Consider the following 27,823-nt stretch of genomic DNA (forward strand, 5'->3'; position numbering starts at 1 on the left):
CACGCTTGGCAGGGCTGACTCCGGCTGGTGAGAGCCAACTCAGGGCTGATTCACCGGCACCCCACCCTCCCCAGCAGCCGCTCTCCCACGCTGTCCCCGGCGCAGAGCCTTCAAGGCCCCCGCAGGCAGAGGCGGCCTGGCCTTCGCACACCGATGCTCTGCGCCCGTCTCCGCGGGAGCCTCCAGGAAGCTCCCACCTCAGACCCCAGACCCGGCTTCCCCTCCTCTGCAGGTCAGGAGGGGCTCGCTGAAGACCCCAGGCCCCACGCCCACTGTATCCCTAGAAGGCGTACGGCCTGCCGCCCGGCCTGCTGGGAGGGGCTGCTCCCAGGCCTGGGGCCCCGGGGCCCTGATGGGGAGCCCCGCAGGGAGGTCAGGTTGGCCCCAACGTGGCCCGTGCTCTGCGCACCTGCTCTGCCCGCCCTCCCCGACCCCCGCGACGTTGAGTGTGTGCTGGCCTCACCCAGCCCAGCGCAGGATGAAGTCTGGGGACGCAAAGTTAAAAAGGGAAGAGCCCCGGGCCCCACCCAGACCTACTGGAGGAGATCTTCTGGCTATGGAGCCTGGAAGTGCACATTCCAGACCATTCCCGGGTGTCCCTGAAGCACCTGAAGTTTAAGAACCGCTGGTCCACGTGCTGAGGAAGGCCCAGATAAGCGGTATCCATGGGAAGGAGGTGGGGCTCCACCAGCACCTCCGAGGCGGGCCTGTCCTTACCTCCTACCCATTCTGTCATCTTGAAGTTGGTCTGGGACGTGGCTTCCCAGGGGTCTGAGACCCAGGAACAAACCACAGTGCGTAGGACCTCTGGTCTTTAAAGAGTGGGTGATGTTGGATAAAAACGTACATCAGGACCGTGTTGAAAGGGAATGCGAGTTCCAGGAGGGCGCGACGCACCTGAGGACGACTGTGTTAGGGGAGCTGTCCAGCCACTCGGCCCCCAAGGCCATTCAGAGCGTCCTCGTTTAGCCCCAGATGACAGGGCCACCTCCTCTGCACCCCCAGAAACCTCTGCGGAAATCCACAAGGTTGGAGCAGGGATGAGAAGGGAAACAAACGTGAGCTGGTACCCATGCGTGTCAGGGGCTTTCGTGTGTTCACCTGTGTGCTGGATGCCTTTATCCCACCATCCCTCCATCCAGTCACACGTTACTGGCGAGGCACAACCAGCTGAGTCATTGGACAGTGAGGCCGGAGACCCCTCTTGTTTGCACAGTGAGCTTTCTGGGACAGGTAGCAACCCAGCTCGGAACACCCCTTCCCCACGGCAGGGAGCACAGCCATACCCCAGGGCTCCGAGTGTCCTGTGTGCAGGGGGGCCCGCATCTCGGACTGTTCCTTAAACAGCTGCACTCCCAGCCCCGCCTGCCCGGCACCAAGCAGCGTGTCTACTCCCTCGTCTGCGAGGCTGCCTTCCCTTCCTGATTCCTCTATGAAGAGAGAAAGCCACGGGGGAGGAGGGGTCCCGGGTCCCCCCACTGCCGTGCAGGCCCACACTGCAGCCCCGGCGGCGTCCTAGACCTGGTGCACCTCCTGTGAGTCGGAGGACTTGGGGACGTGTGTCTTCTCTTGTTGACTCTCGGCCGTTGTCAGTTTCCCCCATAAGGCCCACTCCCTAATCCACACCATGTGACATAACAGGCGGAGACCAGAGGAGCCACGGACACGGCAGCGAGTCCTTCTTCACTCAGCCATTCACGGACGTGTTTATGTACTGGAGATGCACGACAAGGGGCTCAGAAACTGACCTCCAGGAGCTCTGGGGACAATGGGGACAGACGGACAGGTTCCAATACAGCAGGTGAGCCGTGCCCTGGAGGGAAGGCTCGGCGGATGGAGAGCTGCCAGCTGAAGTGGGCGGGTCAGGCAGCCGGTGGAGAGAGAGGTAAAGGGGGGAAGTGTGGAGGCCGCGGCTGGAGAGAGGCCGGGAGGGGACGGGCTGGAGAGGTGGGCCGGAGCAAGGGGACCGGGGGCTCTGGGGCCAGGCCTGGACACCTGGCTCCCGTTCTGAGGAGACGGCGGCCCTGCTGTGGTGTGCGCTGCCGTCCGGCACGGTCACGATGGGCCAGTCGGGCGGGGGTGCCCATGCAGAGATCGTGGAGGCTTGAGCCGAGGCCGAGACGGGGGACTGGAGATAAGTATGCGGAGCTGGGACACAGAAGGCGTGGGATTTGCTTTCTGGCTGCACGTGGGGGTCGGAGAAGAGGCAGGGAAAGAAGGGCGCGGCCCCCCCGGGGCTTCTAACCCGGCGGCTGTGGATGGAGGAGCCTCTCGCTGCAGTGGGGCCTTGAGGAAGAGGAGGGGTCATCGTTCTGTATTCAAGGCGGAGCTCCTGGACTTGGACGTAGAGGTGGGCTCGCACGGAGCTGGGCTCGCAGGGGCGGCTGGACGAGGTGGCCCTGGAGAGCGCGTGGACCGGAGGAGAGCTGAGGCTGGGGTCCACCCCCTACGGGACGACCTCGGCCCAAGGGAGCGCTTCCGCATCCTGGGAATTGTCTCCCAGGAGAAGTGACAGGGTCCTGCTTAAAGCCATGGGGTCTGAGAGATAAAAGGACCTCAGAGGTTAGCTAAGTAACCTCCCAGCCGGAAAGACTAGGACACTGATAAGATAAGGCCGGGGAGGTACACGTGGAGGACGCAGGAGGAGCTGGACTTCCTGACCCGATGCCCAAGGCGCATTCGTTTCTTTGCCTCCCGGGCCCCGCTCACCCCCTAAGACACGAGTGGGTCAGACTCCTCAGTACGAGGTTTAAGGGTCTGAGACAGAACTGGAGAGGGCCCAGGAGCCAGGAAGAAGGGTCCGGACAAGAACCCAGGGAAGGAGCAAGGGCCTGTGGTCACCAAGTCTGGGGCACAGTCACCTGTGAGGCGGGTGAACGTGGGTGTGCACGTGTGTAGCACCGCTCTTGTGAGCAGTGCTGTATTCACTCTAACGTTAGAGGCATGGGTGTCCTTACAGAATTAATTCCAACCCTCTCTTCAAAACCAAAAAACAAACAGGAAAACGTAAACAAGCGAAGCAGCTTGGTCATCCTTTCAAAACACTGTGTGTTGCCATAGAAACGTCCGGGGGGCGGAGAACAGTGCAGCTGTGGAAGCGGTTCTCCGGGCCGGCTGATGTCAGGGTGCCTCTGGCCTCACGGGTTCACATTTCTCACGGCCCCCCCGGGCCTGGTTCTGGGGGTCACAGAGCCCTGAGAACGCACCAAGGTCCAGCACGGGACGCGCTGTCTCTGTGATCTCGGGAACCCCGGCAACTCTGGAAGCCCCCCTGGGGCAGCCTGATCCCAGGCCCCGCCGCGGGTCGAGGTTGGAAAGGCTGGAGGAGGCACGAGGACAAGGCTGGGACGTGCCGGACGCAGCCGCGCACAGCCGCGGGGTGGGGGGGGCGCTTGGGGCCGCCCAGGGCTCCCGAGGACCCACCGCCGCCGCCGGCTGGAGCGGGGACCTCACCGCTCACGCGGCTCCGTCTCTTCCCCTTCCCAGCACCTCCCCTTCCCTCCCGACAACACTGCCCAACCCCGCCCGCCCCGCGCGCCCTTTCCTCGTCACCGCGTCCCCATCCCTCCCCTCTCCCCGCTCTCTCCTTAGGGCCGCCCGTGGGCCGGCGAGGCCCCGGTGGGCACAGGCCCTCGGAGCTTTCCGCTCTCCTCACGTCCACACATCCTGCCCTTCAACCGCATTGTAAGCCTCTTCACGGCAGACTCAGTCATCCGTGGACGATAACCACCCTGATTCTGACACCGAACGGCTCTGTGTCTTTGGGAAGTCACGTTGCCTCCCCGGTCAGTTTCTCACAGTTTCTCATCGGTAGAAGAGCTAGTTAAGCGTGAAAACAACCACCAAAACACGATGCTGCCGAGAGCCCTGGGCTCCCCAGGCGCTGCTTTGGGAGCGGGTACAGGTCGGGGGGGGGCGCTGCCAAGGTGGGGCTCCCCCCGCCCCCGCCTCGAGCCAGAGTGCGGCCGCTTTAACCCGAGGACCCTGCACAGATGAATCAGGTCTGGGGAACCCACGGGGTGGGCTGTGGACGGAGAACACACAGAAAAGACGCAGCCATCTCGTCCTGAACAGCCTGGGTGACTCTTGTTGCCTCTACATTCTGGGTTCTGCCTGAGATTTTATTTAAGAAGAGGAATGAGTGCTTTTTTTTTTTTTTTTCCCCCTGGTTTTCTTAGAACTTGGAATACCACTTTCAAAGTGGTAGATGACTCCAAAGCCTCTCCAGAGTTCTCTGTCAAGCTCGTCCCTGGTCTGTGTGCAGCTCTGCACAAGGCACAGTCACATTCCCAAATGTGGAGAGGAACAGAGAGTTCCTGTCCTCGCTGTTCTGAGGAGCCCTATAAACACAGATAGGTCTGATAATGAAAAATCCTTCATTAACGAGACTCTTAATGTGTGTGCTCTAGGAGAACACAACATTCCCTCCCGGTAAGGGAAGCCGGTGCCAGGGGAGAGCTCGCTGGACCAGGCCGTCAGGGAGCGCCTGCCAGGTCTGTTCACGTGTGCACGCTCACGTCTCTTCAAGTATGCGTGTTTCTGCACACACGCACACACACGCACGCGTGGTGCAGCTGGGCCATGCCCCCACCGTCTGTGTTAAGCAGCATGTATCTGCTCTGTAACAGACCAGCTGTGGAAATTCACACTCAGAGGGCTTTCCTTCCATCAGCGGCTGAAGGACTACACAGAATGCGATGAATACACTCACAGAAGGATACTAGTCAGCCCTGAAAAGGAATAAAGTTCTGACGCGCGCTGCAACGTGGGTGAGCCCTGAAAACACTGTGCTAAGAGAGAGAAGCCAGTCCTAAAAGGGCAGAGATGTACGATTCCACTTCTGTGAAACACCCAGAACGGGCAAATTCATGGAAGCTGTAGATTAGAGGTTCCCAGGGACGGAGGAGGAGGGAACTGTTTCGGGGAATGAAAAACTGTGGAAACAGCGGTGATGGCTGCACAACATTGTGAGTGTAATTAACGCTACCCAAGTGTACACTTTAAAAGGGTTAGAATGGCAAATTTTGTTATATTTATTTTCTCACAAAGGAAAAAAAAAGGAAGCATTCCTTTGGATGTTAAAGATTTTCTAACCATCAAGGGTCTTCATCTAAAGCTACCTGAGGCCACGGCTGAACCTGGATCAGCCACCCCCTCCCCAGGATCATCTGTCAGGAAATCGCCAGCACAGCCGTTTGTGGAGAGAGCCGGGGGAAGGCTGGGGCCCTGGGACGGGGGACAAGGGGGTGGGCGGGCAGGCGGGAGGCGGCTGAAGACAAGGCCTTCCGCTTCACGGCTTTTCGAGGCAGGCGCTTCCCAAGGGCCTTATGGTGGTTCAGGCGGCCTGGCCTTAACACCCAGGGCTCCGGTAAAGGATGAAGGGGCCGGACAAACCACGGGATACCTAAGAGTAAAGCAGCCTCGCAGAGAACAGTCACCTGTTCGTCGAGGCTGGTGGCCCCGGAGGCCGAAACTCTGCCAGGTCACCGGTCTCACAGGGGATCAGCCTAAAGATCCGGAAGCCTCCTCCCGCAGAGCTTGCTCTGCCCCCGCCCGTGACGCCAGGTGGCCGTGACTCATCCACTTGTGGGACCCTGAGCTCAGGTCTCCTCTGGAGGCTGGCTTTGCCTCCCCAGGAGGGCCAAGCGGGCGGCTCCGATGTCCAGGTGCCGGCCTGCCCTTTGCCAGCCCGTCCCCCCGACGGCAGCTCTGTCCGTCCCCGGGGCCCCTTCCTGGGCTGGTTCTCAGCTGTCAGCCCCCAGGGCAGACCTGGCCTGCCTGCGTGCTCGGCGGTGTCCCGCGCCGTTGTCACGGGCTGCTGAGCCTCCCCTTGCAGTTCACGGGTGGCCAGGGCCCCTCCCCTGCGGCTCGAGGGCTGCCGTCCTGCCAGCGGGCAGCACGGGCTGTCAGGGCGCGGCCAGTCCCCTCTCTCCCAGGACGACACCGGCTCCGGGACACCACCTCTGCTTTGGGTAATGGAGCAGAGCGGTGACAGGTATTCCCACTCAGAGCTGAGGTGCTTCTGGAGACAAGGGGGCATTTGCTCGATGACCTGTGGCTAGTGTGTGGTTTCCCAAATGGATGCGGCAGTGGCCTCAAAACTCTCTCCTAAATGCCCACCTTCTTGCGAGGAGGCAGACCAGCACGCGGCACAGGGGAACAGACCCCCTTTCCCGCCTGTCTCCACGGCTTGTCCTCCTCCCGCCCCCAGCACTGTCTGGGTGTTGAGGCAGCTTCCTGACTGGCCTCACTGGCATCCAGGCTGATGCTCTGCCTAACCACCTCCCCCGGTGCCACCCCCGCCCCGGGCCTGGGATGGAGTCTCGCCTCCGTGGCCCGGCTCCCAGGTCCCAGTGGAACCCACTTGTCCCTCCGGCCCCATATCCGGCCAGCACCCCGTGCTCCAGCCACACCAGAAGGCTCACCACACCCAACCCAGACGGGTGGCAAGGGCAACCCTGCCAGGCTGGCCTTTCTCCACCTGCAAGGCCTGCTCCTCCCCTGGTCTGGACGTCTTACCCTCCCCGGCCCCCCACGGCCTTCCGCCCAGTGCAGGGCCCTCTGCAGACACGATTCTAGCACTTACGACACGTGTGTGTTTTCTGCAAGCTCCTCCCCTTGGGGACAGAGGCCTGCAGGGCGGAAGCAGGCCTCGTTGTCACCTTGGTTAGGAGGTGTCTTTAAGTGGAGGGCAAAACGACAGAGGGAAAGGGATTTGGAGTCAAGCTGTTTCCCCGGGACGAGCCGCGTAATCTTCCCAACTGTGGCCGTGTCAGCAGGAAAGCGGGAAGTTACACGACTCCGGCGACTCGGGGGTTAGGAGTCACAGTCCGTGCTGGGACGGCTCAGCTGCCATCGCGGCTCTGCACCCGGCATGGACCCCAGCTCCGCCCCTGGCTCGGCAGCAGGGGCAGCGGGGGTTCCGCAGGCGTCTGTGGGGCTCACGCCCCCTCCAGGCAGCTCTGTGTGTCCCCAGAGGCCCCGCCTGGGCCGCCCTCCAGCACCCACAGCCCCAGCGCTCTGCCCGGCCCCTCTTCCCTCCTGCCCACACGGGCCTCCAGGACCCTCAGCAGGTAGCACGACCCGCTTGCGAGCTACTTCTGAGCCTCTTGACTTCGACACAAACTGGAGCCCGAGGCCTCACATCTGTTCTCTGTTATCGACACAACTTCACAACCAAACCAGAAACTTCTCTGAGCCCGTCTGCCAGGTTCCGTGCCGTCTGAATGCTCCTGGCCCCGACCCCCAGCCCTGCATCCACAGCCGAAGGGACCCCAGCCCCCCAGCCGCGAGCCTTTCCCTGGAGGCTCTGGGAGCCCCACAACGCTTTGCCTCCTGAAGCGACTTATTTCAGTGGCTTGGACGAGGTGCCCGTCCTTCAGTGTCCTTCAGGAGTGAGAGCGTGGGTTCAGGAGGGTTGAGGACCGGGGCTAAGTTCCACAGCGAGAGCGCAAGGGGTAGGACATTATAGTTTATGAGCAGCCTTCCATTTTATGTTGAGTGTCACGACCACTTCGTGAAGCAGGAAGGCAGGTAATTTCTTCTCTGCTACTTCTCTCACCCCACTTTCTTTTCCTCCTCACACCACCCCCATCACCAGCACCACCATCTCCTCCTCCCCCAACACCAGCACCACCATCTCCTCCACCCCCAACACCATCACCACCATCTCCTCCACCCCCAACACCATCACCACCATCTCCTCCACCCCCATCACCACCATCCCATTACCGTCACCACCACCACCGTCTCCTCCTCCTCTTCAATCACAGCTGCCAGTAACAGCCGAGTCGGAGCCTGGATGCATCAACTCTAACCTTAACAGTAACCGCATGATGAATAAAGAATGTGCTCTCCATTATGCACAAGAGGACGCTGGTGGGAGAGGCTGGGTAACCTCTACAACGTCCTGCAGCTAGGGAGCCTGGAGCCGGGACTCACGTTTTCCCCACTGTTTGGGGTGACAGGACGGACGGACCCCTTCGCCTGGCACCTCTGCACGGGGGATTGGCTGGGGCCACACTGAACGTCTGATTTTTGTCGAAAGCCAGCGGCGCTCTGCAAGGGTTTGACATGCAGCACCCGCCTGGCCCAGGGCCCCCACTTCCCACTGATGGCGTGTGGACATGTGGCTACAGAGCAGAGCCCGCACTGTCCTCCAGCTCCTGGTCACGCCTGTCGCCACCTGTGGGGGGATGCTGTAAACAGGCTGTAAGCCAACCACTGGTCTAACCCCACTGAGGTTCTCTCCTCCAGCCCTGTAGTGGAGGTGGAGACCCTGCAGCAGCCGAAATCCACGATCAGAGAACAGAGGCTGAGGGTTCAGGGAGAGGACACCGGCCAGGGGGGCCCAGAGAGTATGTCTCAAGACCGTCATCACTTTTGCCACGTCCAAGTATGTATAATATTGTTCACTGAATACTGTTTCCTTCCATCAACTCGCTTTTCTTACATGAACATTTAGAAAGGAATTTTTTAAAATCAGAAGTATCACGAGTGTTGCCTGCCATGAAAAAGGATGTCAGTAAAACCATTAACAATGTTTGTCCATGTGCTACCTAAAATCGTCCGACATGCCACCCAGGTACACGTCACACTCGGGGAAAATCTGGGCTCGAGGCCCGTCCCTGGCAAGGGCCACCCTGACTCCATGTGGCTCCAGAAGTGGGAGGAAGGAGGGGCCTCCTTGAGAGAAATGGGGGGCCGATGTCGTGTTCCAGGAAGAGCTTGTGGAGTCGGGCTCCCCCGCAACGGGCAGGCTGCCTCTGGGGCCGCGCCCTGGCACGCACACCTGCGGGTCACCTGTGGGAGGGGGTTCAGGGACTGCGCTCGGGTGGCGTTGGCTGCATCTCCTTCAAGGTCACATCCTCAGCCCCCGGGCGAGTCCTGCACTCGGCGGCGGGTTATTTCTGACGAGATTAACTCCATCATCTCGTCTTCGGTCAGCTCGCGGGTCCTTCCTGGGCAACCGCTTGTCTTATGTTTAGACTCAGCCCTGAACCCAACATCGTCACAGGCTGTATCTCTGCTGCTCAGTGATGGATGACACTTGGAATTTGACAAGGATCTGAAATTAGCCGTGCGGGTTGGCTCTCCCCAGTGTCCTGTCCCCCAGCCTTGCGTGGTGTCCTGGGTCCCCCCGCTTTTCCATGGGGACTGACCTCATTTCCCAGTCCCCCAAACAAGTGCTTTCTAGAACACGAGTCAGAGAGACACACCCAAACCAGAGCAGGTAAAACCCCTCTCGCCAAATTATGACTTGATTTCCAAGCCTCCCGAGGCTTTCATGAGTGACCTCCGTCTGTCCTGGGCGCTGGCCTCGGATAATCCAGCTTCCTGTCCTCTCAGCCGTCACCAAGGCCTTCGAAGTGGACTACGGAGCTGGCGGCGGGGTAGGGCAGTGACGACACAGATGGAAAGGGTAGCGTTGCAAAGGAGGGGCGGCTGCGAAAGTCACCGTCAAGGCGTCTGTTCCCTGCCCATCCCCCGGTCAGCTCTCAGAGGCCGAGGGCGGGGTCGGCCCCGCCTCCACACCCCCCCCTCGGCCGAGCCCCTTTCTCCCCTATGATCTTGAGCATTTTACTTTCTTATCGCAAAGACAGCAAAATTCATGTTAGACATTTAAGACGACTGAGGTGACCAAAGGAAAATGAAGACGTGTACCATCCCTCCCCCCACCCGAGGGGACCGTGGCTGACGTTTTGTCACCTGCGGCCAACCCGCTTCCCCTGTGTGTCCAAAGTGGTCATCGCACCGTTCATATTATTTGAGAACCTCCCTTAGCTTTGTTTAACGCAGGTTTTGAACGTACGTTGTCTGCAGTGTCACCCTCAATCGCCCCCAGATCCCGGCAGCAGGACAGGGCGGGGCCTCGTTTGCCTGTCTCCTCCGCCTGTGCTGACCTGGCTCAGCCGTCGGGGGGCTGCAGGCGGCGGGTGCAGAGGGGCTCCTGGTGGCCGGCAGCGGGGAGCACAGGGCCCCAGCAGGCAGCCCCGCGCAGCTCCCGAGGTTCTGGGGCTCACGCTCCACTAAAAAGGACCAGACATCAGTGCTGGGAGAGGTCTTGGTGACACTGAGTCCCCCATTTCCTAGGGAAACGAGGGGACACCTTTCTGTCGTCTCACGATGAGCGAGGGGCAGTAGGCAGGCCTGAGCCCCGCTCGGGGGGCAGGAGGGGGGCCCCCGGGGGCCCTGAGGCTCCTGGAGCCACCAGACGAGGGAGACGGCGGCAGGGTGGAGGGGTGCTCCGGGAGCCACGGGGCCTGTGCCGCGCGCCCTTCAGCGCCCTGGGGCCCCGCGCTCCTCCCTGGGACGCTCGCCCATCCTGCTCCTTTTCCTTTCGGGGGTGTCAGGAAGACCCCTTCCATCGGGGACGGCCTTCCTCCTTTGACGGGTGAGGGGAAGAGGCGGCTGTTAGACGCGGAGCCTCTCCAGCCCGAGAACACACGGCCCTGGGACCTGGGACGGGGCTTCGGCCCTGGGGGCCTGGGGTCTGCGCCTCACTCCGCACAGGACTCACCCCCCGCACGTGGGCAGAGCCCCCCGCCCGAGCCTCCTACAGTGCCACCGCCCTCTCCATCTCCCCGTCCCCAAGACACCGTTCCCTCGAGGCATTTTTAGCCAAGACGCCAAACATCCAAGGAGGAAGAAGCGACTCTGTGTCACGCAGGTGAAAACAGCCGGTCCCCGCCCCGGGCCTCTGCCTCCCTCCCACCCTCCCGCCCCCCATTTCTTTCGCGGCCCCTCCGCCCCTCCGGCCACCAGCCCCCGGCTCCCCCTCCGTCCCTCTCAGACCTTCTCCCTCCACCTGAGGGACCGGCAGCGTCCACAGGGTCACACAGCACTTCAGCTAATTGGCTCTTTCTTGCAAAGTGCTTAAAAGGTGCGCAGACCCACCGACAACGGAAAAACACAGAGCCGTGAGCATCCTCCTGCGAGGCTGGTGAACGCGCCCCAGGCCGCGCGGGTGTGGGTGGGGCGCTTCCTGACCCGTGCGGACCCACAGAGGCAGCCCAGTCACCCCGGAAGGGCCAGCGTCCCGAGTGAGGGGAGGGCGCGGAGGGCTTGGGCCCCTCCCCCGACCGCGGAGCCCTCGAGGCCGGCGACGGCCCCAATACAGTCCTCGTGCTGCCGCGTCCGCTGCCGGAAGGATGTGCGGCCAGGAGGCAGGAGTTTTAGCTCCCAGCCCGTGTTCTCCCGGTGCCAGGTGGGCAAAATATCTCCCCGAACACGGTCTTCATTTTTCCTATTATTCTGCTTGCTGCTCTGACTTGTGGATACGAATGCTGGGGTCATAGACGACGGACCCCGGGTCCCGGTGCCTGAGAAGAGTCCCCGTCACGCCGGCTACAAGCTGCTTACCACGGGGACCACCACCACCACCACCAATAACAGCAACAAGAACTGATGTCACCCTGTGTGTCCTCAGTCCCGACCCGGATCCCAAATCCCTTGCACGCTTTACTGAATTATTTTCTTCCTTCGTCACAACATCACGATGCCGGCAGATGAGCCCTGCCCGTGGATCAGGAGGTTGAGGCGTGGAAGGCAGGTCCGCTCGCCCAGACCACGCAGACTCTAAGAGCCGTGGCAGGGCTTGACCTCGGGCCCCTGAGCCCGGAGCGCTGGGCCTTCCTCAGCTTTAACCTCTTCATCCATACAAGGAGGAGCATGGAAACAGCCTGCGTCACGTGCTGGTGTCCACGTACGTGGACGTGCTCCGTAAACTGTAAAGTGCTGTGGAAATACTGGCGGGCATCAGCCCAACGCTTCCCTTTGGGGCAGAGAGAACCATCTCATAAATTCAGCGCAGGACCACAGAATCTCAGGGGAGGAAGGGGGCTCCAGTGTCCCGTAGGGTGACGTCCACTCGACACAGGATTAGACTCACAAAACTGAGAGGCCCCGTGAGCGACCCGGCTCAGTGTTAGATAGAAGTGACACCCCGAGATGACCGGAGCGGTGCTGGGTGCAAACCCCCATCTCCTGAGCTTCGTCCGGTGCTCAAGCTGCCGCCCACCTGGCCCCCGCCAGCAGACACCGCTCAGCCATCACCACGAACTCACCTACCGACCCACAACATGGCCTCAGCACCCCTCTCAACACAAGGACCATCAACGCAGCGGTGCGGACTTACAACCTGTACCCTCCCTGCGGGATGCACAGGGTGACCATATAGGTTACCAGTCAGACAAGGGCAGCTTTGAGAGTGAGAGAGGACGCTGTGACTAATCAGTGGGGACACAGGGGGTGATCCCAGGTGACCCAGAGACCTCAGGGAGGCTCCCAAAGCGCCCACCTACTCCTCGTAGGTAAACCCACCTGAGGAAGCTTGGGAGCGTCTTCCTACTGGACGGGGCGGGTGGGGGGACTTGGGGGAAGGAGACAGTCTTGGTGAGAAAGGACAAGGTCCGCCTCGGGGTCACAGTCGTGTCTGCAGAGGTGCCACAACCACGGGGTTATTCCCGCGCCCCCGGGGTCCCCTTCCCGCCCCGGCGGCACCAGCTCTGAAAGCACCCTCCCGTGAAAGCACGTGTCTGCGATGCCCTGCTCCGGCCCTCCACCCCACCTCCTCCTGGCAGTGAACAATCGCTTGTGCGGTAGTTTAATGAGCCGGTGAGGACCGCGTTTGGGCATCTCACGGAGGCTGAATCACCTTGTTTACTCGTTGGTAATTAAATCGGCAGCATCTAATTTCTGTTTGGGGAGATTTACGGGCATTTTCTGTTTCTAGGTGACAAAATTGAAAAATGAGTCTAATTACTGATGGATTTCCCCAAGAAGAGAACCAGAGGACGGTATTTCACTCACTGCCAAGTTCACTGCGCCTTAGCGCGGCCATGACACGGGTGAACGCCAGGAACGCCAGGGACGATCCAAGACCATCCTCTCGGGCAACCTGTTTCCTAAGGGGAACCCCATTCGTCCCTCAAAAAAACCACTGCTACTAAGGGGTTTTTAGAGGATATGACACTTCAAGTATGGAAGGTTCTGACCGGGTGTGGTCTCTAAGTTGTTTTGCGACATGAGCTTATTAGTAAGTCTTTTTTTATTCTTCGACTTTACATTTTCTCATTTATGAAGCAAAGTTTTCAAGTCATCAAATTGTTGGGCTAATTGAGCAGATGATCCCATAAAAATGGTTGCAAGCCGGTTAACGGAAAAATATTACCATCGTGGCGTGTTTTATAAACATTTAGAAGTTCCCTGTAAAGTGTTTTGCTCAGTTTTACATTTCCGGACCCTTCAGGTTGGGAGGATGAGAAAAATATTCTGAGCATTTTATTCAAAAGCAAATGAAAGCGTCTTCCTGGGGTGTTAACTCTGTTAGTCACCAGAATAGTTTACCTTTTTGGCTGTTGAGTGTTTTTTGTCTAATCCAGGATCTGGCTGAAGTAACAGCGTCTCCTACACTTTGGGGATCGGGCGGGACGGGGGTCTTGGCGCATATACCTCGCCCCAGAACCGCTCAAAGAGCTCCCCGCCCAAAGGCCCTCCCATCCTCACAGCGATCGTCAGAAACGATGCATTTTCTGCAGGTGAGGAGGCCCAGGGGTCTGGGGCAGCCGGGCCAGGGGTCTCGCCCCGAGTCCCACGGAAGGCCCAATGGGGAGCAGACGGTGTCCGCCGGCCGGACCTCATGCTTCCGCGTCTCAGCGTTCTCAGGGATGGTCCAGAAACCTGCCAAGGAGCCCTGCGGGTCAGTGAACAGTCACCTCGCTCCTAGTTTACAGGATACACCGAGGGCCTCGGTGACCCGGGTCCAGCAGCGACCCTCTCCTCCACGTGGCCCAGCCCACCACCATAATCAGGCCCAGCTCTGATTATGTCCATCTCAGGGCTGAGACCCCAACTGGCTCGAGAGGCCTCTGTCTGGGGTGAGGCATGTTGCTTCTCTGGGCCTCAGTTTTCTCATCTGTAAAACGAATGCCCCTTCCCCTCCTCTGCCCGGGCTACGAAAAATCACATAGAGAGTTTGGTGTGCAGTTTATACGTGTGTTTCCCTGGGGTCCACAGACCATAAGGGGCCCTGGGGAGTGAGGAATCCCTCAGGTCCTATGAGTGGCCCTGACTCCCACGGCAGGGGCCAAGTAAGCAAGGCCTTCCCTCCCCTGCTCTGAATGGACACGCGCCCGGCTGCCACCAGCCGGACTCCCACCTTGTCCTCTGGCCTTGTCGCGTTAGTTGAGGCTCAGGGCACGGTGGTTCGGAGCCCTGTCTCTGGAGGGAGACCACCTGATTTTAAATCCAGGTGCTGCCATAAAGATCAGAGCAGAAATACATGAAATGGAGAATTTAAAACAGTAGGAAATGTCAATGAAACTAAGAGCTGATTCTTTGAAAAGATAAACAAAATTCATAAACCTTTAGCCAGACTCATCAGGAAAAACAGAGAGGACCCAAATCAATAAAATCAGAAATGAAAAAGGAGAAGGTACAAACCCCATACCACAGAAATACAAAGCATCCTAAGAGACTACTATGACCGACTCTATACCAATAAAATGGACAACCTAGCAGAAATGGAAAAATGCCTAGAAAGGTACAATGTCCCAAGACTAAACCAGGGAGAAACAGAAAATATGAGCAGACCAATTAGCAGAAATGAAATTGAATCAGTAATTTAAAAAACTCCCAACAAACAAAAGTCCAGGACCTGCTGGCTTCACAGCTGAATTCTACTAAACAATTTTGAGAAGACTGTTAACACCTGTCCTTCTGAAACTATTCCAAAAAATTGCAGAGGAAGGAATGCTTCCAGAATTATTCTATGAAGCCACCGTCATCCTGATACCAAAACCAGACAAAGACATCACACAAAAAAGAAAATTACAGGCCAATATCACTGAGGAACATAGATGCAAAAATCCTCCACAAAATATCAGCAAACTGAATCCAACACTACATTAAAAGGATCACGAACCATTGTCAATTGGGATTAATCCCAGTGATGCAAGGCTGGTCCAATATCCACAAATCAATCAGGATGATACACCACATTAACAAATTGAAGAATAAAAACCATATGATCATCTCAATAGATGTAGAAAAAACTTTTCACAAAATTCAACATCCATTTATGATAAAAATTCTCCACAGTGTTGGTAGAGAGGGAACATAGCTCATCATAATAAAGGCCATATGTGATAAACCCACAGCTAACATACTACTGAACAGTGAAAAGCTAAAAGCATTTCCTCAAGACAAGGATGTCCACGCTCGCCACTTTTATTCAATATAGTATTGGAAGTCCTAACCACTGCAATCAGACAAGAAAAAGAAGTAAAAGGAATCCAAATTGGAAAGGAAGAAGTAAAACTGTCACTGTTTGCAGATGACACGATACTATAGATAGAAAAGCTTAAAGACGTTGCCAAAAAACTACTAGAGCTCGTCAATGAATTCAGTAAAGTTGCAGGATACAAAATTAATATACAGAAGTATATTTGTAATAACTTTAAATGGAGTATAATCTTTAAAAATTGTGAATCACTATTACTCCTGAAACTAACATAATATTGGACGTCAGCTATACCTCAGTTAAAAAAAAATAAAATGAAATAAAAACTTAAAGAAAGTGCTAGAGAAGAAAACTGGAAAACGGAAAGGAGGAAAAGGACACTGTTGGAGTTCGTTTACGCCCTGAGACGTCCAGGGTTAAGGTTCCCGCAGCCACGCCTACGATGCCCAGGTGTCTGCCCACAGAGGGCGCGTGCATGCGTGTAGCAGGAGCCCAGGGTGCACATGGGGGGCGGGCGTGTCCAACACACCCGGGAAGAGGGGCTTGTGGGGTGTGAGTCTTGGGTCCTCCTGGAAGAGTCGACCATTTGTCTGTCTTCTATGCAGAAAGCAAGCCAGTGACCCAGCACCTCTGCCCGACCACAGCCAGGGTCCCACTGACCTCTGACCCCTCTGGCCAGAAGTGCCCACGAGCACGCAGCTGGCGAGAGGTCGGAGCTCCAGCAGGCTCTGCCCCGGGGTGGGCGCCCTCCCCCGAGTCACCGCTCCCCACTGTTGCCCTCTCCCCCGGCATGCCCCCGCCCCCAGCCTCTGCGGAACGGACTCCACGCGCTGGGCCAGAATCAGGCTGTGGTCCAGTCAGATGCCAGGCCCCGGGGACCCGAGCTCTGATTATGTCCATCGACATAATGTCCATCAGCAGCGCCCCTGCCTGCCTGGGGCGGCCAAGGCCGGGGCGGGATCAGAAGGGACAGAGGTCATCGCAACACGGCGCGTCCCTGAGGCCGGGAGGCTGGGGGGCCCCTCCCTGACGCCAGCTACACACAGAGGGCAGCTCAGCCTCCTCCACACTCCAGGTTCCAGGCCAGACCCTTGCACCACAGACCACGTGGCTTCTGTGATCCCAGAAGAGCTAAGAGCATCTCAGAGGACACGGGCTTCCCTCTGAGACGGTGGGTCCGGGCGGAGCTGCCGCGGTGACACCCACACCCCCTCTGCGGCATCTACGCCCAGGTGAGCCGCCCGGCACAGGTAAAGCAGGATCGTCACCACAGGGGGCCGGTGACCTCGCGGAGTTTACACGAGACTTAGTCCTTGACCCCCTCAGGAAACCCCCCACTCCCAGGTGCTGCTCGCCAGGGCCCCGGACGGGGTGTCAGTGTTTTCAGGGGAAACGCTGAAGTGGTGGAGCCCCGCGGGGTGGGGAGGGAAGGAGGCCCTTGGGCGCCGGCCACGCGTGAACGTGGTAAGTCAACGCGCTCCGGTGCCAAGTGGCTGGTGCCGTACCGCCTCTCATCACGGGTGAGGAGCCTGAGGCTCAGGGAAGGCAAGCAGCCGGTCCAGGGCCCCCGGGGAGTCGACGCCGGGCCCAGGGCTTGAGCTCCGCCTCTGGCTCCGTCCCGCTGCATGGCCCTCAGCCGGGGTGGTTTCACGTCCACCACTGTCTCCACGGGAAATTCTACATTCAAGCAACGCCGATGAGGCAGAACGCAGGGAGGGGCCGCACAGAGGGCCAGTGGGCGGGGCGACGGCGGGGCGGGGCTGTGGGGCTCGGGGACCACGTGGCTGTAGGACTTGGGAGAGACGACGGGACAGGCCGGATCTGGCCAGAAGCAGCCGCCAAAGCCCAGAGCCAGCGGCCGCGGGTCGCGCCGTGAGTGGTGCTGCGGCCCAGGGCTTTGGGGCGGCGGCAGGAGCGTCCGTCAGAGCTGACCTGAGCAGCCGTCCGCGCCAGTAACGGAACCTTTCCATCTCGGGTGGTTCCATTTGACAGGAGCCATCAATTCACAGGGCAGTTTGTGCAGCCAGGGGGAAGGATGCAGGGGCAGGGGGTGGAGGGAGCGCGGGAGGTCGGCCTCAACTTATCAGAGTGTATGCATTCATTCACTCACTCGCTCATTCACTCACTCATTCATCCATTCGCCAGAAGAGCACCGGGCGGGCCCAAGAGCTGACTGATGTCACGAATGTCTCTTTCTCCCAGCCTCCCAGCTTACACTATAAAAGTCACCTACGTTTCAATTTGTCAGATTTGGGCAAACCTGCATGTTTCTCGGTCTTTCCTCGGTGCCACCGCGTCTTACCGACCCCACGATACCACCGTGTAGAACCAGAACCATGTGCTGGGTCACAGTCAGCAGACTGGAGACCCCTGGGGTCGGACACTGTCTTTTCCTCCAGCACAGCCCCTCCTTCTGGCTTCCATCGTTTGAAAATGCGGTAAAGCCTTTTGACAGGCGTCTGGTAAATATCTTCTGATTTACATGCTGATCAAGATACTTATTTATTCCCTGGTTCAAAAAAGTAAGATTGCCCGCGCACTCGCCACGGGCTGGAGGTGGCTCCATTAGGCTGATGGGTTGGTGGCAGGGCCAGGGCTCTGAGCTGGCAGCAGAGCACCCTCGGCGCCCCGGCCCGGCGCGTCCGGCCACGCCCTCGCCCTCCACGTGACTCCCACCTGCTGCCCCGCACCCCTCCCCTCCCCCGGGCTCCACCCCTCAAAAGGTCCAGGGAGGGCCCAAGAAGCACCGAGGGGGTGGCAAGTCACCGACTCATGCTCGGACACTTTCTCACGGGTGCCGCCCCAGGGCTGGTGCCTGCCTGGGAGCTTCGCTGGGGCAGGGGCTCCACCGCACAGCACCGGCAGGCTCACCCCGAGCTCCCGGGGGCGCCCTTCTAGGGTGCTCGCCCAACTCTGCGACCAAGAAGCGGGCAGCGGAGCCCCGTCACCACAGAGCTTCACCCCGCCCCCGCGTGCCTCCCTCGCGACTCTTCCCCCAGGGGCACCGCAGGAGCAGGGCCGCTTTCGTCTCCTTTCTGAGGCTGCATGGATGTAAAGGCACGTGGCAGGACTGCAGAAGGGGGCCTCCACGTGGGCGGGGCAGCTGCCCGGTGGGTGCTCCCCTCCGCCCCCAAGCCACCGGCGGCTCAGCAGCCTTTTCCTCACCGTGACGCATCTCAGCGAGCTCGACATGCCGGGGCCCCTGGTTTGGAAGGTGGAGGGTGGCCACGCCGCCTGGTTTCTGGAGCAACTGGAGGGCAACCTCAGGGCCGGGCAGGGGTGGACGGGGAACAGCACGGGGCTGCGGGCCTTGCTTCTCAGGGTCTGACCGGTTCTGAACACACTGCCAGCTGAGCCACTGTAGCCGGAAGCATCAAGGCTTCTGAAGCGGTTTTCTGCGGTTTCTAACCAGGAAAGTAGAAGCAGCTCCGGCCCCGATTCTCTGATCCTAAACGGGCCTTGCGAGGGCCTCAAGGCCGAAGGCCCGGAGCTCCGGCTGCCCGTGCACTGTGAGGTCTGCAGAGTCGCCCCCCCACACGATCACGTTCACGGCCGCCTTGCCAGGGGTCCTGCTGGATGGGGGCGGCGCTGGGCTTCGGGTGCGCTGATTCCGCTTTCCTTCCCCGCCCCTCCAGCACTGGCAGCGCCTGACGGCTGCCGAGTTCAGGAGGCTGAGAAGAGGCGGCGCTCTGCTGGGGAGAGCCGGCGACACCCGCACACCCACCCGGGAGGTTTGGGGGCACCACGATGGTGGGATTTACCCAGACCCTTCCCAGCCGGGCAGGACAGGTCTCTCCGAAGAGTGACAGAGCCTGGCAGTCACGGCGGGGGCTGGGCTTGTCCCGCAAAGGAGAGAAAGGCGAGAAAAATCCACGTCAGAGGAGAGGCGGCAAAGGACAGAGCCATCCTCACAGGGTCATCTCCTGGGAAGCACGCGCGCGCACACGCACACCCGTGTCCGCACACACGCGCGCGCGCAGGCGCTCACACACACACGTGTCCGCACACGCGCGCGCGCAGGCGCTCACACACACGCCCGTGTCCGCACACACGCGCGCGCGCAGGCGCTCACACACACACACCCGTGTCCGCACACACGCGCGCGCAGGCGCTCACACGCACGTGTCCGCACACACGCGCGCGCGCAGGCGCTCACACACACACACCCGTGTCCGCACACACGCGCGCGCGCAGGCGCTCACACGCACACCCGTGTCCGCACACACGCGCGCCCAGGCGCTCACACACACACACCCGTGTCCGCACACACGCGCGCGCGCAGGCGCTCACACATACACGCACGTGTCCGCACACACGCGCGCGCGCAGGCGCTCACACACACACACCCGTGTCCGCACACACGCGCGCGCAGGCGCTCACACGCACACCCGTGTCCGCACACACGCGCGCGCAGGCGCTCACACGCACGTGTCTGCACACACGCGCGCGCGCAGGCGCTCACGCACACAGGGCCGGGCGCTTGTACTCCTGGCACGTCTGTTCTCGTTCCCTTTAAGTGTTTGGCCGCTTCTGCACAGTGATCCACGGAAATCACTGTTCTTGGGAATGAGCCATCGTCACGAACCTCGCGGGTCCACGTCTTGAAAACCGCCTAAAGCCAGACGCCTGGGCAGTGCCGGGTGGGGGCTGGCTCTCCGCCCCTTCCTGCCGGGGACGATGGGAGGCCAGGGTCTTGTTCCCAGAGCATGGGGCGGGAGGGGGGTCGGCCGACACGGTGCCCTACACGGGCTGAGGAGATGCGGATTCTGTCAGACCGCGGGCGCTGGGTCCAGCCCGGCCACACTGCTCTGCAGAGACACCTGTCCCCCCGGCAAACTCTAACAGGTGCAGGACGCACAGCCCCGCCATCGCACGCTGGCAGCTGCGGACGACTCGGAGTCTGCGAGAGGACGGTGCTGCCAGCCTGCCGAGCCCTGGGGGTGACAGTGATTCATCCCCACCCGACGGGAGATGCTCCTGTGTTTGCGCTCCTGTCTCCTGGGGCCGTCGTGCTCATCCGTCTCTCCTGCCACCGGCTCCCCTCCTGCCCCACTGCCTTTCTCGCCGATTTCTCCCCTCGCCCTGACAGGGATTCGGGGCACGGCCTTGGGTCGCTTTGCCTGCCCTGGCGACAGCAAGCCCTGCGTTAGCCCTTCTCTCCGCGTCGAGGGAGCACTTCAGCTTCAGGAAGGAAGGAGTAGAGGGGGTCAAGGGGAGACGGAAAGGAAGAGGTGAAAGAAGACCTGGGATTAAGGCACTGAACTTCAAGGGGGAAAAGGACAAAAGTCATTCATAATTTAGGTGTGGCTCCAAGCACAGCAGTCAATGGAAATAAAAAATTACGGTGACAGACCCAAAATGGGAATCTCGATGGAAATTCTGCACCTACTGTTCATCCACTGACAGTTCCCCCATCAGCAGATAATCATCAGGGATCCGGCCGGCGGCGACAGCTTTGCCTCAAGCCCCCGGTCCGATCATTTCTTTGATTCGATGACAAGTGAGTGGCCTCAGCATGAAGCTGGTCCCACAGAAAGGGCCTAATTCTGCTTCCCTCATTTGAACGAGGAGGAACCTGAGGGGAATCTAATGATTAGCCAGGTAGCGGCAAAACTAGGACTTAACCCAAACGTCCTAGTTCGACACCCGCTGCTTCTGCTGCCGCACCACGGTGTTTCCTCCAGGGAGTGTTTTAAAAATCAGCAGTCATGACGGGGACGAAAGGACAAAGCCAGCATAAGCATCTCTGATCACACGTGCTAACAGAAGCGTGGACAGGACAGCAGGCACGAGCTGAGGAAAGTAACACTTACGACGAGGTGAGAAGAGGCAGCACGTGTAGAATAAACTAATTTTATGATCATGAATGGGTGCTAGCCAGATGTACCGGGGATTAGCGTTACCGAAGCCTGGGGCAAAAGAGACGGTGGGCAGTGAAATGCTACGATGAATGACACTGTGCTACTTATCTGCCGCTCTCCGGAAATGTTTAGAAATGTTAACATGCAGTTTCAGAAGTAGGAGCCCTTGAACAAAAGATGCGTTCAGCCGTAGTTTTATAATACTATACGGAAACGAATGAGACTTCACCGGCTAGCAGCAGAAGTGAAACACGGGCGGAACCCTCTCCACGAAATAAAGCGACTTGGAGACTTCCGCTTCTGGAGAGATGGAGCAGACATATTGTTCCCTATTCCGCCCACAAAGTGCACATAAAATCCACGGACATCACCTATAAAACGAACATAAGATGACTACAAGACGGAGAGAAGAAGGCAGGCTGACAAGGAGCCTCAGGACCCGAGGGACAGGGCACAGGGATGAGTTCCCTGGGTTGCCGAGAAATGTAACCGAGAAACGTCAACCGGTGCAGACACACCGAGCCGCGCACGACTGAGGTCCGCTCTCTTCAGCCAAGGGCCCGGGAAAGGCGCAGCCTAGCAAGACAAACTTCACTCCACGCTGTAGTAAAATACGCATAGCATAAAATGTACCGTTTCGGCCGTTTTTAAGTGTACAGTTTTGTGGCACAAAAGCACATTCCCGTTGTGCGCAGCTGTCACCATCCAGCTCACGAATTTTTTCATCATCCCGAACAGAAACTCTGTTGCGCTCAGTAGTGACTCGCGCAGCCCCTGGGAGCCACTGTCCCATCTTCTGTCTCTAGGAATTAGCCACACGAGCTGCTTCCTACAAGAGGAATAATATAATATTTGTTCTTTGGTGTCTTGCTTATTTTACTTAGAATAATGTTTGCAAGAGTCTTCAATGCTGTAACAGGTATCAGAGTTTCATTCCTCTTTAGGCTGAATGATGGTTCATTGTATGTTTATACCTCATTTTGTTTATCTGTTCATCCACTGTTAGACACTTAAAACTCTACCTTTTGCAGTTTGGAATAATGAAGGTTGCTATGAACATGGGTGAACAAAGAGCCGGCGTCCCTGATTTTGCCTCTTTGGGGTACATACCCAGAAGAGGAATTGCTATATCCCAAGGTAAGTCTACGTTCAGTGTTCTGAGGAACCGTCACACACTGTTTTCTAGAGCAGCTGCGCCGTTTTACATTCCCACCAGCAATGCACAGGGTTACAGTGTCTGCATATCCCTGCCAACGCTTGTTATTTTCTGTTCTTTTGATAATATCCATTCTGATGCGTGTGAGGTGGTATCTCATTGTGGTTTTGACTTACGTTTCCCTGTGACTAGTGATATTGAGCATCTTTTCACGTGCTTATTGGCCGTTGGTACAGCTTCTTTGGCGAAATATCTACTTAAATCCTTCGCCCATTTTTAAATTAAGACAGAGAACTTCAGACGATAATCCTTCTACTCCAGCCAAACGCCATAGGAAAAGCTGTCGCTCCGACCCCACTTCCTCCAACAAAGCCTCCGTTCTCTCCAGGCTGTAGTGAAGCACCCAACCCTCTGCTGGGGTGGAATCAGACAAGACCAGGTGGGGCACCAGGACATTCTTCCACTGGGCGGTCCTGAGGCCCCCTGGTACGCCCATGCTATCAGTGGAGACCACACAGTCAAACCCTGGAAAACTAAAGGCAACGAAAATGTCTTGAAACCAGAGAGAGAGAAATGAATGACACCCCGTTGAGAAGGGGAACAATTCTAATAACACTGGGTTTCTTATCAGAGACCACGGAGGTCAGAAAGAAGTGGAATAACATTTTTCCAAGTGCTAAATGAAAAGAACTATCAACCCAAATTCTACATCCAGCAGAAATATCTTCCATGAATGAAGGGGAAATAAATGTATTTTCACAGATGAAGAAAAACTAAGAGAATTTGTTGTTGCCTTTCCAATAGCAAAAGGAAGTTCTCTATAGAGAAAAGAAATGATTTTTTTTTTTTTAAATAGGGGAAACTCAGGTCATCAGGAAGAGCAAAAATATGGTACGATACAACAGACATTCATTCTCCCCTTGAGTTTTTAAAGTTACATTTGATAGTTAAAGCAAAAGTTTTAACACTAATGAGTTTCTCATGCATGTGATGGAAATAGTTAAGGCAATTATACTACTAACAGGGAGGCTAAGGAGAGAGAAAGCATGTACGCCTCATCTGAAGGGCTAAAATGTAGTACCAGTAGACTGGTAAACTATGTACATACGGTGTAATCCTAAGAGCAGCCACTAAAAGAGATACACTCAAAAACACCGGAGAGAAATAAAGATGGAGCTCTGAAAAACGTTCAAGTAATCCACAGGAGGGCGAGAAGTCATTTATACAACATTCTTAAAATGACAAAACGGTAGAGATGGAGAACCGCGAGCGGTCGCCGGGGCAGAGGGGGAGGAAGGGCGGGTGCGACTGAGATGGGGCAGCAGGACGGAGATGCTTGTGGTGATGGGTGGTCCTCACTGGGAGGGATATTATACAGCTCCACACAGGTGACCTGCAGACACACTCACACCAAGGTCAGGTCCTGGTCTGATGTCGTACACGGTGACATCAGATGTAGCCACTGGGCACGGCGGACCTCTCTGTACTGCCTCTGAAAGCTCCTATGAATCCACAGCTATTTAAGAAATTTAAAAATCTTAAAAGCATAAGGTGCCTCGGCTCAGCAGAGCACACCGTGTGCGTCCCCCAGTTTTCCTGATTTCCCTCAGGGCGTAGGGTCCTCCTGAGAGGAATCCTGACCAGGCAGCCTGGCTGTCAGGCGGGGACAGTAAGGCTGAGGCGCCCCCAACCAGGCAGGTTCCCGGGCAGCTGACCACATGTTTGTGGGATGCCAGCTGTTGGCTAAGCCCTGCGCCAGGCGGCTGAGGGCCGCTAGGCACGCCGACGGCACGGATGGATCTCTCCCCGCAATCCCAGAGCTCGACTCTTCCCGGGCTCCCCCTCGATCTTTCACACCCGGCTCTCTGCAAAGAACAGCCACCAACAGACCAGCCACAAATGTGTGACCTTCACTGGGAACCCCTCAATGGCTTTGTTTCTTCCCCCCAACAAGCAAATCCCCCAGAAGCCAACAAGACGCCTCACTTATCTTAACGTGGCTCCTCCACTTAACCTTCTGGAACCCAGGGTCCCTCCTTCTTCCTTCCCAGCCACGTGGGAAGCGGCCACGCACAGCAGGCCAGACCCCTGGGGTGAAGTGGAACCTCGCCCTCCAATTCAGCAGCTGATCGTCAGGGTTGCACAGGGTTGCACGTGCCTGATTTAATCTTGCCTAGCAAATACTAGTTGTAAATACACAGGGCACACCCCCTGCACGCGAAATGCCTGCTAAGTGGGCCCCTTATGACCTGGGTAGGGTGCCCTTCGCTCTGAGGAAAGGAACACTTAGAAGGCTGGACTGAGGACGTGGAACAAGGGACACACCCTGCACCCAGGAAGAGGGGGAGGCTCACCCTTGAGTACCTCCGGCTGACGTGAGGAAGGGGTAACAAGGTGCATTCTCGAGGGGCTTGGGATGCAGACAGTTCTGAGGAGCTGCAGACAGATGCCCGTATTCCCTGGGGGTTAATTGCCGCCCTTGCCGAAGGCCTAGGCGTGAGCCTCAGCCTCTTCCACGGTGAGGCCCAGAGACAATGGAGGTGTTTCCATGGCATCCAGGGGGAGGAGGATGACGTGCCCAAGGCCAGCCGGAAGCGCCCAGGAGCCCCTGTGTCCCTGGCCCTGCCTGGACCCAGCCCCCGGGGGTGCCCCTGTAACCAACCAGGAAGTTCTGAGCAGAGGATGTGTAAAGAGTTAAGTGTTTCCCCGGAATCAGGCGGCTCTGAGAAAGCCCCTGGGGCATCAGGGTGGGGCTGTGTCGACGTGTGGTCTTCAGTGGGGAAGGCATCCCCGAGTGAGTGACTCGGGACATCTACCTGGGCCTCGCCTGGCAGGTGCGGGTGGGTGGGCTGAAGAGATGGGGCCTCAGGTTGCTCAGAGCATCTCTCGTCTGCTATTTACTGTGCTTGTCCTAATCATATAGAGTCAGTGCATCTATAAATTATCTTGTCTCTTAGCAGCTGCCAGGACTGATGAAAGCTGTCCCTTAATCAAAAAAGTTTAAATTAATTAAAGGGAAAAAAAAAAAGGAAGGGAAAGGAAAGCAGCCTTGTAACAGCTGTTCCGGACCCTGCAGATCTATCTTTGAGGCGACGCCAGCTCGGGAGCTGCAGCTCTGTCACCAAGTTCTCCACTCCCACCCGCCTGGGGCCTCGGAAACACCTCTGTCTGCAGTCCACCTTCGCCCCCGACAGAACGGGTAAACGGAAACCCACCCAGCTGGGGGGGTGTGGGGCAGGACCAGAGGTCCGTAATACCAGGTCCCTTTGGCCCGGAGTTGTGTCTGCTTCAACTTGATTTTTTTGGGGAGAGGGCTGGTCAGAAAGGAGTTAAGGGTATGAAAACAAGGCTGACCTCCAGAAAATCTGGGGGAGACTGGCTGTGCCCCATCACTCCGGCCCTCCATCCTGTCCCTGTGTGTCTTTGCTGTCACCCGGATACCCCAGTCCCCCTCCCCCATCCCCACAAGGCCATGCTAATCCCCCCAACTCCAAGACCCTCAGGATCTGCCTGTCCTTTCAACTCTCACCCCTTTTATTTACTTATTTTTTTTAAAGTCTTTATTGAATTTGTTACAATATTGCTTCTGTTTTCTGTTTTGGTTTTTTGGCGCGAGGCATGTGGGGCGAGGCATGTGGGATCTTAGCTCCCCAACCAGGGATTGAACCTGCACGCCTTGCATTGGAAGGAGAAGTCTTAACCACTGGACTGTCAGGGAAGTCCCTCTCACCTCTTTTAGAAAACAGCAAAACACAACGAAACAACCTTGCTCCTAAGCAGGGGGTCCAAGGGTCAGGAAGAAGTCTACTGACAAACGTGTTGCTCATTAGGTATTATAATTGGTAACGGCTTAACTCATGACTCAGAGAATAACCCCTCAAAGGGAGCAAAGTTCTGGTGATGGCAGTGGTGCTGCAGAACCGACACTGGGCGCCCCCGAGGCTGGCTGGCGATGGAAGTCGTTGCCGGCACACGGCTGATCTCCTCCAGTTCTCAACAACAGCAGTGTGGCGCTTTAAGATTTAAAAAATGACTTCACGTGTGAAGTAGCCAGAGCCAGTATTAATATCCCCGTTTCCCAGGTGGGACTCCTGAGACTCAGAGAGGTTAAGCACCTTGCTGAAGGTCACACAGCAGTGTGTGGCACAGTGAGGCCTGGGAAACCAAGGCCTTTGTTTTCCACCTCCACGCAGCCTGCAAGGCCACCTCCTGCCTTCTTCTCCGGCCGGCTGGCTCCTGTTCCCCAGAGCTCCACGTGGGGCGCGGCTCTGGCCCGAGGAGCGCATGGCGTGGCCCCTTCAAACTGGCTCTCGGGCTGGGGCTCCTACCCAGCCTGCCGTGCTCAGCACTCCCCGCCCCGCACCATCATCCTTAACAGCCCAGAGTCCTGCCAGCTGCTAAGATAAACAGGCAGAGAGGTCAGGTGCTGCCTGGGTGATTACCCAGCTTCGGCGAAGTCACGGGCCCAGGCGGGAAATCAAAGTTTTCTCGAGCAGGACGTGCCAGCACTTGGGGTTGACACTGCCATCTTGTAATCCGGGTGCTCCATGCTGGAGGCACGGACGGGCAGCGCTCACGCACGGGGCACAGCCGCGGTGCTTCGGGCAAGGGCTTCACGCCCTCCTCAGGAGGCTCACGCCCTGTCTGGAGCCCTCTTTAATTAACGGAAAACCAGGCGACACTCTGCTCCCTTCCTCTGCATTGTGGGGACGCTCAGAATTCGCAGAAGGTGAGGACGTGGTATAGACAGCCCATCTGCATAGCTAGGCTTGCAGTCTCATTAAACAAACACTCAGTGTTCTCTGTGCGCCCGGCACACACTAAGGTGATACCTGCTTTGCGGATTTTAACTCACTTGGTCCTCACCATGACCCTGTAAGTGTTGTTATGCCCTTCGAAAAACGGGAAAACGGAGGCTTATGTAAGTTGCCTAGGAAACCAGGCTAAAGGAGGGAGCAGTTCGGATTCACGCCCAGGCTCCAGAGTCTGGCCTGTCCGTCCTTTCCCATCTCGGACGCTCCGCCCAGGCAGTGAGCAGGGCAGGGCCTCTGCTTGTTCCCCATCTGCCGGGGAGAAGCTTATACTCCTGCCTCAGTCTCCCCAAGGGTCCAAAGGGGACATCTGCCCTACTTACCGACCTCAGAGGCTGCTTAGATGATCAGGCGGGGCCACCGACAAAAATGTGTCTGTTACTACGCGCGTGCCAAGAACACGGGTCCATCTTACGTCCGGCGCCCTCAAGGATGCAGCTTCGGGGACTCGGCAGGGCGGGGGCCACAGGTGGAGCGCTTGATCTTAGGTAACTGGGGGGAGGCAGGTGGGCAAGAGGGAAGAGGACTTCAGGTGAGGGCGACGGTGCTGCGGGCGCACAGAGGCAGACCCCGAACTGCTCTGGGGGCAGAGGCGAGGTCGTGGGGAGCGCTCTGTCCGCATGCCTCTGTCCCAACACCCAGGGCAGCCGTCGGAGGTTGACACGTTGCAGACGAGGACACGGAGGCTCGGCGAGGCCGGGCGGGGGGTGGGGCGGGCCCTCCCCCCCCCCCCGGCCCCCCCCCCCCCCCAACA

The 27,823-nt window shown here is 58.0% G+C and overlaps 1 protein-coding gene across 2 annotated transcripts in view; it reads right to left on the reverse strand.

Moving 5' to 3' along the window:
- CACNA1C (calcium voltage-gated channel subunit alpha1 C) overlaps positions 1–27,823 on the reverse strand; it is a 477,743-nt gene that overhangs the window by 191,453 nt on the left and 258,467 nt on the right. The window lies entirely within an intron of this gene.

This window comes from Physeter macrocephalus, chromosome 6, assembly GCF_002837175.3.
Source record: "Physeter macrocephalus isolate SW-GA chromosome 6, ASM283717v5, whole genome shotgun sequence".
Classification (NCBI taxonomy): Eukaryota; Metazoa; Chordata; class Mammalia; order Artiodactyla; family Physeteridae; genus Physeter; species Physeter macrocephalus.